Source organism: Oryctolagus cuniculus, chromosome 1 (genome assembly GCF_051225735.1).
Source record: "Oryctolagus cuniculus isolate XC-2025 breed Fujian yellow rabbit chromosome 1, ASM5122573v1, whole genome shotgun sequence".
In the NCBI taxonomy this organism is placed as follows: Eukaryota; Metazoa; Chordata; class Mammalia; order Lagomorpha; family Leporidae; genus Oryctolagus; species Oryctolagus cuniculus.
Genome location: NC_142867.1, coordinates 99691662 through 99711980, shown reverse-complemented (window position 1 = coordinate 99711980; position 20319 = coordinate 99691662). Strand labels below are relative to the sequence as shown.

General features: G+C 41.3%; 1 long non-coding RNA gene across 32 annotated transcripts in view; it reads right to left on the bottom strand.

Moving 5' to 3' along the window:
- The window catches only part of LOC103349530 (uncharacterized), a 69331-nt gene extending 50190 nt beyond the window's left edge, over positions 1–19141 (bottom strand). For 7 of the 32 annotated variants that reach the window (XR_016234433.1, XR_011390468.2, XR_007920751.3 and 4 more), the window contains exon 1: positions 18988–19118. This is a non-coding gene — a long non-coding RNA (uncharacterized LOC103349530). Of the gene's footprint in view, positions 1–3853; positions 4344–18987 lie in introns of those variants that run through there. The other 25 variants (XR_016234410.1, XR_016234411.1, XR_016234412.1 and 22 more) reach the window with 9 other exon arrangements.
- Positions 19142–20319: the final 1178 nt, after the last annotated feature.

Genomic DNA, 20319 nt, shown 5'->3' with positions numbered 1-20319 from the left:
GGTAACTCTGACTTTCAAATAAATAAATATGTATTTTTTTAAAAAGCTATAAAGTTTCAAAAGTTTGACATTTTCTTTAAAAGGATAATACCTACCAGGAAGCTCTTCTCTGATGGGGACTGTTTTTTTTTTTTTTTTTTTTTTTTTTGCCATAGGAGTTACATTTGCTGCTAACAGTATTTCAATTTTTGGCCTAATGGAAAAATTAGCTGTGATTTTTGCATAGCAACAAAATATTTCCAACAATAAAACTATACATTTTATTTTCTTCCTATTTACTTTTATACTCTATCTCTTATGATCAACTTCGGCCTTCCAGTCACTCCCCAGCCTTCAAAAAGGACTTTGGAACTTGGCTACAGTCTTCCCACTTCACTTCCTTCATCAGTTGGATGGTCCATGCCCAATTACCCCTGCTTAAATGACATGATTTCTTATCTCCTTAAAGCCAATGATTGTTACCTTGACTTCTCTCTGGAATTTACTCCCATTTTGTATCTAAATTTTGTTTTCATTTAGAAATGCTTTATCTCTGTGTCTTAAATTCCTGCATTCTCAGTTTTCACAACTCACTTTGTCAAACCCTGCACAACTGTTTTCCAAGCTTTCTTCATCTACTCAACTCCTGTTTTTTAATTACTTTATTTTTTTCCTTTTTTCTTGACTGCTTTTTTTCTTCTCTACCCTTTCTGGAGATCATGATTTATTGCTTGGACTTCTAGTCTCACCTATGCCCTTCATTTACTTGTACCCACATCCTGCCCAGCAAAATTCCAACACTATAGCAAATGTCAAATCAGTCCTCATTTACCTGCTTGTCATCATATCTGGTCCAACCCAGGAAATATGTGTGGGAGAATACCTCTATCCAGCTAAGGGAGATGGGTACATGACATTGGATTGGCACCAATAATCCTATGGCCAAAGCTTTCCTATCATATCCACTATATCCTATGGTTCTTGAACTTCCCTAGGCATTTCTTATGGTTCATTTCTCAGTTTTCTATCCCAATAACTCCAGTACCAACTTCCTCAGAAAGAAGAGAATGGAGAGATTATGAATTTCATTGCAGCATCAGTAAGAAGTTCTTGTTTTCTCTTCTGTAGGTTACAAGATCTTGGTCAAGATACTGATTGTAGTCTCTGGGGACCTCTGGAGCCCATGATAGGCCTATTACACTTGCTATTGACTAAGGGACATCAAATACTACTTATTGTTCATTTCTCTTTCAATTGTCCTTATGTTAGATTCTTAATGATGTGGCATTTTATATGCTCCAGGAGCTCTCTTCTCTTGAGTTGTCTGTGATAATTTCCAGCTCCAGAAACTCCAAAATCATGTGATTTTTGGCAATCAACATGCAGTTTGTATTTGGTTTTGGAGAACCCCTGAAGTCCATGTTCAGTAATCTACAGACTAACAACAGACAGTATCCCCAAATGCAGAAGGCTCTCTATATTACTATACCTTGTACCAATAAGACAAACATCACCTTTCAAATGTATAACACTTACACTAAATGCATAACAAGTAACTCCATGCCTCCGCTCATATTGTCCAATATAGTTCTTCTACTTCCTTACCCTCTGATAGGCTACAGACGGGTTCAAAAAGTTTGCTTGTATGCATTAGAGCCTAGGTATCACTATCAGTTGGTATACATATGTATTGTCTACTGTATTATAGGGGATTATGACCTGGGCCCTCAGAGATAGAGGAGACCATCAGCCCAGTGAACTCCTATTGACAAGAAAGTTTGTTGCAGCTCTCACCATAATGACCCAAGATTGGAAATGTCCATTGGCAAAAGAATGAATAAAAATGGATATATTAACAAATAGACTACTACTCAGCAATAAAAAGAAACAATTGATACAAGTAGTAATATGAATAAATCTCAAAAACATTATGTCAGGTGAAAGAAGACAGAAACAAGAGTTATATTGTTTTTTTATATGAAACTCAAAATCTTGCAGAGTAATCCATGGAAAGAGAAACTTGCAAAGTGGTTGTTTTTTGGTGGTATGGGAGTCATTGGAAGAGGCATGAGAGTACTTTCTAGTGTGATGGAAATCTTCTGTAACTTGCCTGAGGTCTTAATCACAAGGCTGTTCAAAAGCTACTTTAAATGTATTGACTTTTTTTATTTGCACCCATCTCACGTTATTCTTTGTTCCTTATGACTCTTAGATTCTACCTTCTACCCTCCTGCTGTAACTTATCTTGATCTTTCCCTGGATTGGGAACCATAGTGAATTGTGAAGGAGATTCTAGGCAAAAAACTCCATGTGGGTCCTGGATTGGTGGTAGATAATGCAGAGTCCAGAAATATATGGCCCTCCAAACTTGGAATTCTCCCAGAGGGCTAGAAATCTACCACTGTACAAATAAGGAAATTTGGGTCTTTTCTTTGTGAAGTAACTTTGCACTCTAAATGGCAACACCTGAACAAATTCTCATAGTGAAAACAACCTGATGCAGGAACATATTTTAAAAATTATAATTGCAAACAGGTTAAAAAAAAAAAAAACTCTTAAGAGTCTAGGCCCTTCAGAATCAGCCCTAAAGGATTCGGATCTGGCTGAAAAGCCCATGAGAGTATTTCAGGCATGGAAAGCCAAGACACTCTGGCAAAAAGATCTCTGTGAGTGAGATCCCAGTGGAAAGAACAGGTCTTCAAAGAAGGAGGTACCTTTCTCTGAAGGGAGGAGAGAACCTCCACTTTGACTATGACCTTGTCTAAACAAGATAAGAGTCGGAGAACTCAGAGGGCTTCCATAGCCTTGGAAACTCATGACTGGAGCATAGGGAGATTACTGATGCCATAGACAGGAGTGTCAATTGGTAAAGTCAACAACAGGAGTCACTGTGCACTTACTCTTCATGTAGGATCTCTGTCCTTAATGTGCTGTACATTGAGATTTAATGCTATAACGAGTACTCAAACAATATATTTCACTTTGTGTTTCTATGGGGGTGCAAACTGTTGAAATCTTTACTTAATGTATACTAAACTGATCTTCTGTAAAAAAAAAAAATTATCAATTCCCAACTTGACTCTCACTGGGATTAAACATGACAATAGGTCTGCTCTGATTTCATCATCATTTAAAAAAATCATTTATTATTTTTCACTTTATGTTTCTGTGTGGGAGCAAACTGTTGAAATCCTTACTTAATGTATACTAAGCTGATCTTCTGTATATTAAGATAATCAAAAATGAATCTTGATGTGAATGGAAGGGGAGAGGGAGTGGGAAAGGGGAGGGTTGTGGGTGGGAGGGACGGTATGGGGGGGAAGCCATTGTAATCCATAAGTCGTACTTTGGAAATTTATATTCATTAAATAAAAGTTAAAAAAAAAGAGTTTAGGCCCTTAGGCAGAGAAACGGTCCCCTACGGATGTTCACGTTCTAACCCTTGGAACCTGTGGATGTGTTAGTTTACAGAGTAAAAGGAACATTGCATTTATGATCAAATGATGGATGTTTCGAAGAGTAGATAGCCAGGGAGCTCAATGCAACCACAAGAGTCCTTACAAATCAAAGTGGGAGGAGAGAGTGTCAGTGTCACATACACACACACACCAAAAAGTTTGCATAATACATGCAGAGATATCTCATAGATATCTTTCCATGGAGACAACATTGATCTTGCTTTGAGCAGAAATCCTGAGGCTTGGTAAAGCAGGGAACTGGACACTAGATGGCGATGTTGAAATAAAAATTTTGGAAAGCAAATGCTTCCTCCCTGACAAGCTGCCCCAGGGACTTTGTTCTGCTGAGTCCTGTTATTGACATCCTGATAATTAATAACTGTGAAAGAACAATGATCTGGTTAAGATTGTATTACCTTGGAGGCTCCACATTTCACCCGTCGGGCTGCACACATCCGCTGCTGAGACGCCAAAACATTTGTAAGGCCACATTCAGATTTATCATCGGTAAAACTGAAACTTTGCCATAAAGAAGAAATAAATTCTCTCACAGCCTGTCCCTGATGCTTGTAGCAGATGGACTACACTTGGTGCCTCCTACCCTGAAAATCCAGTCTGATTCCTGTCCCCCCCGCAGCAGGGGAAGCCCTGGCAGATAGGTGAGAAACACTTCCTCTCTGCTCCGCGGAACTCTGGGAGCCGTGCTGCAATCTGATGCCAAGTTCCAAAGACTTGAACGGAGTCTCTCCGGAAGTTGTACAAGGGACCGTCAAAAAGTTAGGAAAAACTTGTGCATGGCTTTCAACTTTTTTTTTTTTTTGCAACAAAATACATGTATCTTTTAATTCCATTTTTTCCACGAACTTTCTGAAGCGCCTTCTTACTTTCCCTAGCAACTGTGCCCACAGAGATAGCAGGTCAGCCCTGACCTTCCTTCAGGCCGAGAGTTACCTTGTCTTTTTGTAGATATTTTCCACCTGATCACACACACACCCCCTTGGTACTTACTCAATATAATCCACTGGGGGAAGCGCACGATTTTAGCTTAGCTGTTAACCCTGTGATCTTGGTAAACCTCCTCACCTGTCTATTTCTTCGTCCCTACTTGGCTGCATATGAGTAATAACAGCACCTGTTCCCATTCTGGAGTAGCAGAAATGGAGATCATTTCTGTGCTCAGGGCCTTCTCAGCCCCACCCATAAAAATGTGAAGACATACTTTGAAGGAGTTTGGTAATTTTTATTTTTAAAAATAGCTATTATGGAGAAGATCAGAACTTTATTTTTTTACATTGATTTTTATGATGTAGTTTGCTTTTATCTTGTGCTATGCTGACTCAAAACACTCCATGGTAGAGGCTCCTAAAAATATAGTAAAGTAGTATCAAAATAATCTGTGATTGTGTTGGCAAGGGTACTTTCAGAATCAGAGCTCAGTCACACCACATTCATTGACAGAAACAACAGGGCCCATCATAGCACTGAGTCGCGGGTACATATGTCATGTTACCGGAAGCAGCACAAAGCTCCTGGCTTCCGATAGGCACAGCTCCCGCCATTGCGGCCATCTGGGGAGTGAACCAGCAGATGGAAGACTCTCTCTCTGTCTCTCCCTCTCACTGTCTGTAACTCTAGCTTTCAAATAAATAAATAAAATCTTTAAAAAAAAAAAATCAAGGGGCCGGTGCCGTGGCTTATTTGTTAATCCTCTGCCTGCGGCGCCTGCATCCCATATGGGTGCCGGATTCTAGCCCCGGCAGCCCCTCTTCCAGGCCAGCTCTCTACTGTCGCTTGGAGGGCAATGGAGGATGACCCAAGTGCTTGGCCTCTGCACCTGCATGGGAGACCAGGAGGAAGCACCTGGCTCCTGGCTTCGGATTGGCGTAGTGCCGGCCGTAGTGGCCATTTAGGGAGGTGAACCAGCGGAAGGAAGACCTTTCTGTCTGTCTCTCTCACTGTCTACAACTCTACTTGTCAAAAAAAAAATCTCAAAATAAAACAAAGCCCCACCAAGCATATATAAAGATACTTCAAAATGTTCATGGAAAAATGGAATTAAAAAATAAGTTTATTTTGGCACACAATCAAATCCCTTGTGTGTTTTTTTTAAATAATACATATTTTTACGTGAATTCTTTTTAAAATGTGGTTCCATTACAATTGTTGATTTAAAAATTTTTTTATTGATAATAACTACATGGTTATGGGCTACAGTATGATATTTCAATACATGTATGTCATATATACTGATCAAAATAAGGTAATGTTTTCACTTCTTTAACATTACTTTATAATTGGAGGCTTGGAGTTTGTTTCTTCTCTTTTTTGCATACAATATATACAATATGTCAACCATAATCTCTCCCAAACCCGTGCATAGTTTTTTCATAATATGCATTTCTACAAATTCTTTGATGTACCTTTGAATAGGCTTTCTGTGGCAGTCACTGTTCAATGTGTTTTATTATTGTGAACTCATTCAGTTTCACAGCAAATCTACAGGATATGTGCTAGAACTTCTTTATAGACAAGGAAACTGAGGCACAGAAACAGTGAATAACTATCCAAAGTCACACAAGCATGATGTCGCAGATCCAGCGTTCAAACCCAGGCAACCTGTCTCCAGAGGTTGTTTTTAAATCCTGATTATGGATTGCAGAAGTGGATACAGATGGCCGTTCTCTCTGTAACTGGGATTTTGAAAAGTGACTTTGCACCTTCACCCATCAAGAGGTAGAATCTGGACTAGTTTTGTGACTTGGTTTGGCCGTTTGCATGTAGCAGAAGCAATGCTGTGCCAGTTCCAAGCTCAGGCCTCAAAAGACCACACATGCTTTGCTCTCACCCTGGGAACCCAGCCTGCTGCCATGTGAATGAGCCTGGGTTGCCCTGCTGGTTGAAGAGAAATACGTGGCCCAGTTACCTCCTTGGCTCTAACTGACAGCAGCCAATTCTCAGAACCACTCAGCTGAGCCCAGCGTGAAGTGCCAACCCACAAAAACATGAGCTAAATGAACTGTGGTTGTTTAGGTTACTAAGCTTGGGGATGGTTTGTTAAGCATCAAAAACTAATTGATAACTTGATTGTGCTCCCTCTAAATTACTGTATACTTTGTACATCATATTTTGTAGCTGATTTTGCATGGTACCTCATTTGCTTTTCACAGATACTATATGAGATAGAATTTTAAAAAGTAGAGATTTTAGGTTCGATTAGCTTACTCAAGATCCAATTGCCAGTGGGTGGAAGAGGCAGAATTAAGATTTAGAAAATTTGTAAAGATTCAAAGATCTTAAGTCAAAGGGAGAATTCAACTAGTGCTGACAGGGAACAGTAGCTCTTCTGGTTCTAGGCAAGAGGATGAATTGGCCCAGCTGCTGGCTCTCTGTTGTAACTGCATGGTAGAGATGCTACAGTTATTAGAGAAGAGAAGCAAAATTCATGAGAAACCCTAGAGGAGATGCAATGTGATTATGGTGTGGTGTGGGAAGGAGAACCCATTAGGGAGTAGAAGAAAGCCAGGCTGTGCTTGGCTAGGAGTGCAGGTGGGATTTGAGTTATGCTGTTTGTCTGTTGTCCTGGGCGGATCATTGCTGTCTGTGTTGTAATGTAGAATAGAAATGCAGCAGCTCCAGCCCAGGGCTTCAAGAGGCAGTGGGACAACAGTAGAGTGGTTGCCTGGGGTGAGGAGCAGATAATGGTGCACGCCCGATTATTGAGACTTTGTGTCTTCTCTGCTCTCTCCTATCTGCTCCACGTTTCCAGGATTGGAAAAATTGCATTGCAGAGAGAAACCAGTCTTTCAGTGGAGATGTTTGAAGGTCACTGTTTATGCATCTTCTGCTGTAATCTGCTGTGAGTGTCAGGGTCACTTGGTGAAGGTGAAAGATGTGAAATAGACACCCTCTCCCCACAACTCCCTAGGAATGACACACAAGCAGGAGCCCAGGCCTTAGCTCCTCACTCTGGTTACCAGGGGAAAATGAACTCAGAGGCAAAAAATATCAAGATATTGGAAGGAGTCCAGTCTGTTTGAGAGAAAGAACACCACTCAAATGACCTATAGTACAGGAAGCAGAATTAATATAAGACATGGATCAAGGTTTCAAAAGAAGCTTATTAAATACCCTCAAAGAAATATCAGATTATGTTAACAGTAGGCACAAAAAGTAACTTGGTTCTGAACAGATATCGCAAGTATACAAAGTATAATAGTTGAACTATTGGTTGAATAGACATGGCATTAAACAGAATGAATATAGACAAATAATTAATAAGCTGGAATATCAGGTAAAGCAAAGTCCTAGAAATGTGAAGAGTGAAGGTTCTGGCTCTGGCTTGTCTCAAATCCTAGCTTTTCTGGGGAAAATTTTTTCCCTCTTTCATTTTTATCTCCTCTTTCTTGAGTAAACAGAAGAGTACTATACACACTGTTTTGTAACTTGCTTTTCATTTAACAATATATGCATATCTCAGAGATTATTCCACTGCAAAATAAGGAGTTCTTCCTCATTTCCTTTTATGGTTCTACATATAAAATGTAGTTGTACTGCAGTGAATACCCTTGTTTACTGCTGCTTTTTAATAGAGATAAGGAGGTCCTGGCTCAAGGGTTAAAAAAAGAAAAAGGCACAAGAGATATAAGGACTGAAACAAAAGAGGTAAAACCCAATCTGTTCAAAATGCCCATATATTAGAAGTAATGCAAATATTTGGCAAGATTACTGGATACAAGGCCAATTTGTAAAAATCAAGTGTATTCCTCTTTAGGCTAGGCACAAAATTGGAAAATAATATAGAAAATAATATTCTGTTCATAATTGTGATAACAGTTAAGAAGATGGATGATTAAAATATAGTGGAATACAGTAGATAAAGATAAAAATGGAAGCTTTGAAGTAGATATTCATGCCAGCATAGATAGGTCTTTAAAATTGTATTACAGGGGCTGGTGGTATGGCGTAATGGGTAAAGCCACCAACTGCAGTGCTGGCAGCAGATGTGGGCGCCAGTTCATGTCCCAGCTCCTCCACTTCCCATCCAGCTCCCTGCTAATGGCCTGAGAAGAACAGAGGAAGATGGCCCAAGTCCTTGGGCCCCTGCCACCACATAGGGGACCTGGAAAGATCTCCTGGCTCCTGACTTTGTCCTGGCCCAGCCCTGGTCATTGCAGCCATCTGGGGAGTGAACCAGCAGATGGAAGATCTCTCCCTCTGTCTCTCCTTCTCTCTGTAACTCCGCCTTTTAAACAAACAAGTCTTTTAAGAAAAATGGTGTTACAGATAAAAATGAAAAAAGAGATTGAAATTGCATTAAATGTTCTTGACAACACCACAGCATTCATGAGAGTGCTTGTTTATTTTAGGACATTATGTAAAATTATACATCAGAGTTACTGACTTTGGGATCAGAAATGAAGTGGAAAAGGAGAGATAACATAAAGCAAGAGAGATGTTTTATATGGACTGTTGATGATAATGTGCTAAGAATTAGGATTATGCTTAATTTAACTCTTCATCTAAGTTAGAACAAACCAAAACAAAGTCTCATAAACAGACATCCTTGCAAATCCCCAGGGACAAGGCTCAACTTACACTGGGTCAACAAAAGTTACATAAATGGATCATTAGAAAACGCGTGGCATCCCGAGAAGCAGCATGACAGATTTTCCAAGCATGTAAGTGCTCTGTTGAAATAAATTCAACGATCTGTGAAATCAAGCCCTTTATACCTTAACTGAAATGGCAGGTGTGGTCCCCCTGCCGTCTTTCTTCCTCCTGAGACTTGATCATAAGAAACTCACTAAATTTTCTCACGTGAGACCTGGTATGCAAAGTAGTTTTCCATTATCATGTGGTGACTCCCACTCCTTAGGATTTAAAGTGGGAAGCAACTGTCAGTGACCTTGAATCCCAAAGACTCATGGTTAGATTATTCCTGCCTCCTGGAAAACTCAGCACAGACACCACCTCCTGTGGCTGGAATTCACACCAGCGCCCCCTCTGGGTGCTGGTGTTCAGAATCTGCATAGTTGTAAAGGGGATTGAGTTTCAACTGGCCTAGTCCATTTAGCTCGAATAATGAGATCTGTGCAGTGTGATCAAAACAAAGGTGTCCAAGGGAATCGTGGTCCTCTGATTCATAAAATGTATTTAGAAAGAGTATGTTAAATGGTCATCCTGCTCAGTTCTCCAGCTGGTGGTTGGTGCTGCTTCGCAAGATTCCACTAATTAGTCCATGGATTAGTTGAATATACTTGTCTGGAAAGTGCATTATGTCAGCAAAAAGGATTGTATTACCTTTTTCATACATCAATATATTCAACAGGTGTTCACTGGACACCAACTATGTGTCAAGCACCGGGCATGCGAGGCTGAACAAGATAGATGAATTTCCTATTCTGGGAGTCTGACTTTCTGGTGAGAAAAGAGTTAATTAGATGATAGAGAAAAATATGTCAGCAAGTAATAATGTATGATGAAAAAAAAAAAAAAAAAAGAAGGTGGGGGGGTCAGAAATACCTGTATGGAGAGACAACATTTAAACTGAGACCTAAATAGCAAGGAAGAGTTCGTCATAGGAAGCTTTAGGGGAAAAGGATTTGAGACAGAGGCAATGCTTGGAAAAGACTCACTGGCTACAATAAAAGAATTTGGTATAGTAGAGGAAGAGAAAGATTCTGTCTTGATGAGATATCTTTGCTAGTTTTTTGGTTTTTCTTTTTCATGAATTACCTGTTCATATTATTTAGCCATTTTAAAAATTAGATGTCCTTTCTCTTTTTTATATGGTTTAGGTGACCCTGGTTCACCCTAGAAATTAATTCCTTGTTGGCTTAATATATTGCAAATATATTCTAATCTGTCATCCTAGCACTTGCTCGTACCCGGTGCTTGGTTAAGCAAAAACCCTTAATTTTGATGTGGTAAAATACGAAATTTTCTCCTCATGGTCTTTGCCTTCTGGGTCTTGTTTAAGAAACCCCTGGGTTTTTACATTTTTTATTTGCTTCATGAATTTACCTTTTACATAGTTATTTAACCTACCTGGAATTTACCTTAATTTATGATGTGAAGTGTGCATCCAAATTAATTCCTTTCCATATCACAGGGTGCTTTTTTCACTCATGTTTCCCTCTAATTTTGTGATGCCACTTCTACTATAAAGCAGCTCAGATCTGGGCACTAGCGGGGCTTATTTTTAGAAAGCATGAGTTCTTCCTTAGGCTTCTGCTGCCAATTATTTTTTCTAAAGATTCATTTTATTTATTTGAAAGGCAGAGTTTTATAAATAGAGAGAGAGACAGGGACAGAGAGGTCTTCCATCCACTGGTTCACTCCCCAAATGGCCACAATGGCCAGGGCTGGGCCAGACTGAAACCAGGAGCTTCTTCCAGGTCTCCCACGTGGGTGCAGGGGCCCAAGGACTTGGGCCATCTTCCACTGCTCTCCCAGGCCATAGCAGGGAATTGGATCAGAAGTGGAGTAGCAAGACTCAAGCCAGTCCCCATCCGGGATGCCAGGGTTGCAGGCAGTGGCTTTACCTGTTACACCACGATTCCACCCCCACCCCCCGATGCCACTTTGATAGCACAGAGATGTTGCTTTCTTTCCTCAATTCCATAATTGTATCTCCTTCCTTCCACAGGGAGATCCCAGGCTTCCTCAAACATAATCATGTTTACCCATTTATTCAATTCTATAATCAATGTAAAGTAGATTCTGAATTGTTACATCCACACTGCCAAGGATAGCAAACCTATTAAAAAGGGTTCAGGGGACCAGTCCCAGCTTCTCCTCTTCTGATCCAGTTCCCTGCTAATGGTCTTGGGAAAGCAGTGGAGGATGGCCCAAGTCCTTGGGCCCCTGCACCCATGTGGGAGTCCTGGCAGAAGCTCCTGGCTCCTGGCTTTGGATCAGCCCAACTCCAGCCGTTGCGGCCATTTGGGGAGTGAACCAGCAGATGGAAGACCTCTCTCTCTCTCTGTAACTCAGCCTTTCAAATAAATAAATACATTTAAAAAAAAGGGGGTTCAGAATTTGTTTGCTTGACTACCTTCACTAGTCTGAGGACTGAGGGTCATGTTCAAAAGTTTCTCACTAGTTCTCCCCTTCTTCTACCCATTTTGGTGATTCATTTCACACCCAGTTGAACTAATTTGTTTGCACTAAATTTTAGCCCCTGTCCCTCACCAATTCCTGTTGACCCTACTTTAGCACTGGCATAGGTAGAATATTTCCATTCCTCCAAAATTCAATACCACTTGCCAAGAAGCTTCACTCTTTCCTTTTTTTGGTATGTGACCAATTTCATCATTTTCTAGTTACTCTTCCTTTATTTTATTTTATTTTTATTTTATTTTTTTGCAGAAAAGATATTCGATACAAGTATGTTTCTGTCTCCTTTTTTTTTCCTTGCACAACAGGCAGTGTATTAGGAATGAGGGTGCTTGAGAAAGTTTACGGAAAGTGTCTATTATGATACATATAATGCATGTGATATCTCTGCCTGTACAGCCCCAACATTAGGTGCTCAATGACTCTCAAGGTGGCACATTCCATCTTTACCATCCACTTTAAAAAAAAAAGATTTAGGGGTTGGTGCTGGGGTGCTTAGTAGGCTAAGCCTCTGCCTGTGGCACCAGCATCCCATATGGGCACTGGTTTGAGTTCCAGTTGCTCCTCTTCTGATCCAGATCTGTGCTATGGCCTGGAAAAGCAGTGGAAGATGGCCCAAGAACTTGGGCCCCTGCACCTGCATGGGAGACCCAGAAAAAGCTCCTGGCTCCTGGATTCAGATCAGCCCACTCTGGCTGTTGTAGCCAATTGCAGGGTGAACCAGCAGATGGAAGATCTTTCTCTCTGTCTCTCCCTCTCTGTCTGTAACTCTAGCTCTCAAAAAAAAATTCATTTTTATTTATTTCAAAGGCAGAGTTAGAGAGAGAGAGAGAGAAAAAAAAAAGGTCTTTCATCTGGTGGTTCACTCCCCAAATGGCTACAACAGCCAGGGCTAGGCCAGGCCAAAGCCAGGAGCCAGGAGCTTTATCTGGGTCTCCCACATGGGTGCAAGGGCCTAAACACTTGGGCCATCATCTTCTGCATTCACAGGTGCATTAGCAGGGAGCTGGATCAGAAGTTGAGCAGCCGGGACTTGAGCTGGTGCCTATATTGGATGCTGGTATTGCAGGTTGCAGCCTTAGTTGCTATAGCACAACGCCATCCCTGTATACTTTCAGTTAGAGATGGTTCCCTCTTTGAATCACACTTTTCTATTTTCCCCTTTATCTCTCTGTTCCCATTATTTTAGTTGCATTGTTTCTGCTTTGTTCATGTACTGTTCTACATATTTTCTAATCTTTGTTTGAGTCTTGTTCTGTATGATTAAACATATTAAATGCTTATGATCAGCCCACTTGCTGATGTTTCCTGCTTCCCCTGGGTTAAATGAAACTGGTCCCTCATGGGTTCCTCGGGAGCTGGCGCAGACTAGAGGGACAGCTTGACTGTGTATAAGATTCTTGATTCTGCCAGCGTCTTCTCATCTTGTCTATAACTGGTTCCTTTCCACAAGACTGGAGATTTGCTGGCACCATCTTGATTGCAAAATAGTCTGTTGCAACATCAGACTGGTGTCAGGTTGTAAGTTCTATTTTGGAGTTCAATGTATGGTCTCCAAACCTCCAAGCCTAGTGTCAGTGACACTAGGAGGAGTCAGTGGAGTCAGTGACAATGCAGGAGTCAGCGACAATGAAGTTTCAAGTAAAGGTTTTTGGCTTGGGGAAGGGGAAGAGAAATAGTCCCAGAACGTCCAGACCCCGTCATAGTACAAATCAGAGCTGGATTTAGATAGAGCTAACAGAATATAAATAGAGAGGATGGCAAGTGGGGAATGCCTCTGGGGTGAGGCTACAGTGAGAAGATGCAGCTTTCACAGGTTGTAAGAAGGTCCCAAGGCTTCTTCCCCCTGCAACAGCTGGCAGCATATTCCTAGCCCCTTCCCAGAACACACTCGTACAAAAGGTCTGTGTGCTCTTCAGAGGACTTAGAGGTTTCATAGGAGGCTTGGATGTCAGGGCTGCAAAGGACCTTGGAAATGACCTTATCTACTTTTTCTTACATTACACAGGTGAATAAACTAGTGGTGTTAAGTCTGGGGTTCAAAAGGGCATATTAAAAACGTCCATGTGAAATGTCTGGCTTATGTAAAATGTTCTGTGGGGCTGGCGTTGTGGGTGGCCAGTGAAGCCGCCACCTGTAATGCTGGCGTCCCATATGGGCATGGTTCATGTTCCAGCTGTTCTATTTCTGATCCAGCTCCCTGTTAATAGCCTGGGAAGGCATCAGAAGATGGTCCAAGTGCTTGGGCCTCTGTATCTACGTGGGAGACCTGGATGAAGCACATGGCTCCTGGCTTTTCTGTCTGGCCCAGCTCCTGCTGTTGTGGCCATTTGGGGAGTGAACCAGCAGATGGAGGATCCCTCTGTGTCTCTCCCTTTCTCTCTGTAACTCTGTCCTCCAAATAAATAGATAAATCTTTAAAAAATAGTTGCACTAAAAGTATGTACTTTTCTCTGAAGGGAGGAGAGAACTTCCACCTTGCATATGGCTGTGTCTAAATACCAAAGGAGTTTGTGGACTCAAAAGGCTTCCATAGCTTTGGCAGCTCATGACAAGAGCCTTGGGTGATCACTGACATCAAAAATAAAAGTGTTAATTGTTAAACCAACAATAGGAGTCACTGTGCACTTATTCCCCATGTTGGACCTTAGTGCTAAATGAAGTGTACTATGAGAATTAGTGGTAAAACTTGTCTTCAAACAGTGCTTTATACTTTGTGTGGATGCGAATAGTGGAAATCTCTACTTAGTATAGAGTTGGTCTTCTGTATATAAAGTGAATTAAAAACGAATCTTAATGAAAAATGGAATGGGAGAGGGAGTAGGAGATGGGAGGGGGGGTTGGAGGGCGGGAATGGGGGGAAGAACCACTATATTCCTAAAAGCTGTACATATGAAATTTGTATTCATTAAATAAAAACCTTGAAATAAACATTATCATATTACAAGCCAAAAAATAATTGCACTGTTGAAATGAACAAAAACAAATTTCAGAATGTCATGTACTATGTTACCATTTCTAAAATTAAAATGATCTATTAATACATGTCTATGAAATATATATAACAATTATATATGATACATATATGAAACAAAAGTTTAAAAGGATAGACTATATATATATTAAATTCATGATAACAGTTACCTCTAAAAGGAGAGGAAGAAGATAAAAGAGTGAAATGGGCTTCAAATTTGTTAGGATTTTTTTTCTTTGTTGTGTTTTGTGTTTCTTAAAATTTCGTTTTCAAAAATCTTCTATCAAAAGTTGATAATAAAGGGGCTGGTGCAGTGGCGTAGTGGGAAAAGCCACTGCCTGCAGTGCTGGCATCCCATATGGGTGCTGGTTCAAGTCCCAGCCACTCCACTCCCAATCCAACCCTCTGCTATGGCCTGGGAAAGCAGTGGAAAATGGCCCAAGTGCTTGGGCCCTGCACCCATGTGGGAGACCTAGAAGCAGCTCCTGGCTCCTGGCTTCGGATCAGATCAGCTCTGGCCATTGTTGCCATCTGGAGAGTAAGCCAGTGGATGGAAGACCTCTCTCTCTTTGCCTTTCAAATAAATAAATCTTAAAAAAAAGCTTTGAAAATAGTTTTAAAAATTTAATTCCTTTTTTTCAGAAACTTTTTGAAGTACCCTCATGAGCTTCTTTAATATATATTACAGATATTTTTTATAATATTAGTTATGTGTATGAGTTTTATATATATATATATATATATATCAATCAAGAAGTGGAATTCATTGTTGGGTCATAGTGTTTTAGCTTTGTTTGACTTACTCCAAAGGGAGTTCTTGTCCCATCTTCATCAACACTTCCTTTGACTACACTTTCAAGTGTTTATAAATCTGGAGTGAAAGTGATCATACCATTTTACTGCACATCTTGATTAGTGGTGAGCATTTTCTATGTGCTTTTTGGCTGTTACAGTTTGCATTTTTCCAAGTTGCCTGTTTATATCCTTTGCCAGTTTTTTCTTGATGGGTTATTAGTCATTTTCTCATTGACATGTAGCAGCTCCTTGAACTCTACATAGTATTTCTTTGATGAGTTTTATATGCAGTTAATATCTGTCCCCAGTCTATGACTTATCCTTTAATTTTATTGGTAGAGTTCTGCTTTTACAGACATGTTCCATTTTTAATGGAGTCAAAATTAACAATCTTTTTTATTTGTAACAAGCTAACCCCAAATGAAGGCAAGACCAGGTAAACCTCTATCTTGGGGTGTCCTCCAGGCTCTTGGCAAGTGAGTCGTTGAGCACAGGTGTCCTTATAATTGGGACAGGCTGTGAATAATTAGCAGCACCCCGCTCCTATCAGGTGTCAGAATGCTCTTGCCTTCTGGAAGGAGTTTTGGATGAGGAGTCATCTCCTCCTGGCTCCGTTCCTACTGGTGTGACTTCTGAGGCGTGGCAGAATGTGCACTGGGCAGGCAGCAGAAGAGCCCTGGCTTCCAGCTCTACCACTAATTCCATTTGAGCCTCAGTTTCCTGATGTGTTAAAAAAGGATGATGCAGCTTCCCAGGGCTGTTGGGTTCACACCGAATAGGGGTGAAATGTTTTTATAAGATGGCACATTAAATCACCATCTTCTGTAGACTTAAGAGTTCATATCTAGAAGAAGAGGAACGGAACTAGGCGTGAAAGTATTGTGCCGTCACTGCAATAGGCTGTGATTAGATGACTGGTGGTGAGCACAGATCTTCCAAATAAGATGGAGTGTCAGGTGGCTCCGAGAATTATAGGGTTCTTGCTAAGGCCAGCTTCTGGAACAAGAAGAAGTATGATAAAGGGGCTAGCCCCTTTATAACAGCGCTGTAGCGTAGCGGGTAAAGCCGCTGCCTCCAGTGCCGGCGTCCCATATGGGCACCAGTTCAAGTCCCGGCTGCTCCACTTCTACTCCAGCTGTCTGCTAATGCACCTGGGAAAGCAGCGGAGGACAGCCCAAGTTCCTGGGCCCCTGCACCTGTGTGGGAGACCTGGAAGACGTTCCTAGCTCCTAGCTTCGTATTGGCTCAGCTCTGGCCTTTGTGGCCATCTGGGGAATGAGCTAGTGGATATAAGATCTTTCTCCCTATCTGTCTGTTTGTAACTCTACCTCTCAAATTAATAAAATCTTAAAAAAAAAAAAAACACAACCTTAGTTCTGAAAGAGCTAAAGTATAATATGTATAGAGACATGTAGGTAAGTACTATAATAATATGCATTATACTTGTATATAATATATACTTATACTATGAAAAATACTTTATATAATAATATGTATTATTATATAACAGGAGTGAGTGTTTGTAGTATCTGTCTTGGAGTGTCTGAATTTGATACTTGTCTCTGCCTCCTGATTCCAGCTTCCTGCCAAGGGCAGCAGCAATGATGGGTCCCTGCCATCCACGTGAGAGACCTGCATTTAGTTCCTGGCTCCTGGATTTTGCCCTGCCCAGCCCTGGCTGTTGGGGGCATTTGAAGAGTGAACCAGCAGATGGTAGTGCCTGCTTGCGTGTGCTCGCTCACTCTTCTTTCTCTCCTTCTTAAATAAATAAATAGAATACTTTTAAAAGAACAAGCAACAGATATGTGTTCCAAGTAAAGATATATGGCATCTTCAAAAAACACATATTATTAAAAAGAAAACTATGCATGGATATCAAAATTTTTGCACCAAGATAAACTTTTCTTTTAATTCATTTTTTTGGTGAACTTCTCCAAGTGCCTTTGTATGTGGAAAAAGTTTGGATGTGCCAAAGAAAGCTGTACAAGAGATAGTTGAATTGAAATTTGAAGGATGAACAGGAATTCGTCATTTTGAGAAAAGGTAGAAGACATACCAGACAGAGCAGCATATTGACTCAATCATTAATCCAGCAGATATTTGCTGGGTCCCTACTATGTGCCAAGTCTTGTAGCAGGTGCTGAGGGCAGAGCAGGCAGCCAGGGAAAGTGCCCTCCTGGAGAGAATCTGTCCCACCATCTACAGGGGTCCTCTCTCTGGACTGACCTGCGTCATCCTGTGCCTTTGAGCTCTTCTGTGAACGTGGGCATTCAGTGCCTCTGAGAGCCAGTGGAGCCGTTGCCCCAGCTCTCCTTGATCTAGGAGAACAGAGTCTAGGCTGTTGTGTGTGCGTGCGCATGCACCCGCGCTGAGGAGGTCGTGAGGGTTGTGTTTCTCAGTGTTTTGATCAAAGGTACACAGCTGTTACACGAGAATGCCTTGGAAATGTAATCTGACTGCCCGAAGGCACTGACTGGGCCTCACCGCCTGCCTCAGGCCTCAGCTTGACTGAGGACCTTCTTTGGCTGCACACCCTTTGCATGGTCAGATAGTAACACTGGCGTCTGGCAGGTGAAATAACAAGGTAAGAAAAAGTAGAAATGGAATAAAGACTGGAGGAAGTGTCCTAAATCCCCACACACCATTATGTAGAGCTTTTATAGAGATCAGTAGGAAGAAATGCAGTGTTACACAGAGATGAGCAATAAATCATGTAAAGGGTTATTTTATGGCAAAACTGCAACTTCTACTTACAGCAAGTTCTCCACTGGTTCTTAGGGAGAGCTAGAAAGGAAATGAACTTCTTGTCTAATTGGGTTCTGCTTATTCACCTGCTGAGTCAACTTGCTATTTTAAAACAAGCCCTCTTCTCTAGCTGACTGGCTGCAGGGACTGACTGACACAAGGTTTGTAATTTTAGAGAGAGAAGAAAGGAGGGAGGTTGAGGAGGGGAGGGAGAAGAGGGGGTGAGGATAAGTTTTGTCATTTAAAAATCTTTCTTTACATTTTCTTTTTGTTTTGTTGGTTTTAATTTTTGTTACATATGCTGTGGTTTAAAGAGACAGCTTTACAACAAACAAGAGCATCTATGCCCTCATTGCAATCTTGTGCCATGCCAGCCACCTTCACCTTTTTGCTGATTCATGTTTTCCTATATATTTACTTTTGCTTGCTCATTTCTTATCTGCACACATTTTTAAATAAAATACTTTACTCTTTTGTTTAGTTTTAGCCATTATATTGACTTGTCGCAAATGTAGAAATAATTTATTTCTCTTCACTACTCTTTCCTCAATGTCCCAATAAGTTATATTTAATTTTATGTGGCTTATTATTCAATGTTTTACCTTGGGATTTTGAAAATGTTATTCATAGATGAGCCACGTAGTCAACTATAATGAATGGTTTATATTCTGTATAAATTTTAACCTCCCCACCACCCAGGGTAAAAATAGCCATCTTCTTTTCTCTGGGTTTAGTTGTCTGCTTTTCTATGAATTTATCCCTCATTCAACCCCAGACTCTGATGGTGCTCCAACACTCCTCCCAAGGTGCTGCATGCAGCAGGTGTCAGAGCCGTTTGCGTTTTCCCTAAGGCGTCTCTCACAGCCTTCTGATCTCCTGCAGTCTGCCTGCACTTGATTCTAGAAACACAAGTGTTACCTTGAAATGTCTACTCACTGCTGCCTTGGCATTCCCTTGGTCTTCCCCCTCAATCTGGTGGAGCACCTCCTCTCTTCAGTAAGATACTTCTGCCTCAACTGTGCATACAGTTTCCTGGTCTAGATTCTCCCTGGGACTTAAACCCTAGTCTTCTGTCTTCTGCGTGGATGAGGAAAGAGCTCTCATTGGCTGTGTCAAGGCTGGGGTAAAGGGAAGGGTCTTGGGGCCAATTTCTTTAAAGGCTCTCAACTAATTCTCCTTATCTCTTTCGTTCCCACTGCCAGCAGCTTGAACAGCATAAATCAGATGGGCGCTCGCTTGCCCCTACTCCCAGTTTAGGATTCAGCTTTCTTAGCTGTGCTGTCAGGTACACCTGTCTTTTTGCTTCACAGCTCCCAACATCAACTTGCTGCCTTCTCCTGTCAGTTCTTGTCCTCATAGCTTTATGCTTTTAAAGAGAATCTCTCCACTATCATTTTAGAAGGTCTCTGAGAAGGATTAAAGTTAATAATATATGTTCAATCTGACAAGATTATTTTATTAGCCCAGAACACTTCTAAATTGGGGGTAAAGAGATACCATTCCTGTCACTGAATCCCAAAGATTAACTGAAGCCAAGAAATTAGCAAGCAGATGGTTGATCGCAGACTCCAGAATCGCACACTGTCACTTGCTCTGTGTCTTAGTCCATTCTGTGTTGCTATAATGAAATACCCAAGGCTGGGCACATGATAAAGCAAAGAAGTCTTTCGACTCATGATTCCGGTGATTGGAAAGTCCAAGCAGTGTGGGGCAAGCATCTCGTGAGCTCCTCTGGCTGCATCAGAGCCCCTCTGGCAGGTGGCATCACAGGCAGAGCACGTGCAAGAGGTGAGTGGGGTGTGCAGAATAGATCATATGGTGAGAAAGGAAGAGACCAGGGAGGGGCCAGACCTGCTTTTTTATAACAACCCGCTCTCATGGGAAGGAGTCCACTCTTGTCAGACCTACCGCACTCTGGGGGATCAGCACTAACCTCTTCATGAGGACAGGTGATGGTCAGTCACCTCCCACTGAGCTTTCAGCACGTGAACCTGTAGGGGATGATCCATACCCAAACCCCAGCATCCAGCTTCTGCCCTTTTGACTTTTACCTAACCTCCCCCAGTCTTAGTCTTCACATCCGTACAGTAGAGATAATAATAGTGCTACTAATGAGCTTAAAGTCTGTATGCACATGGGACATTCTTGTGGTATCTAAATGCTCAATAAACGGAGGCACATTAAGGCATGAAAGGACAGTCAATAGAGAGCACCTGCAGTCAATGACTCCGTGACCCGCTGACTGCGTGT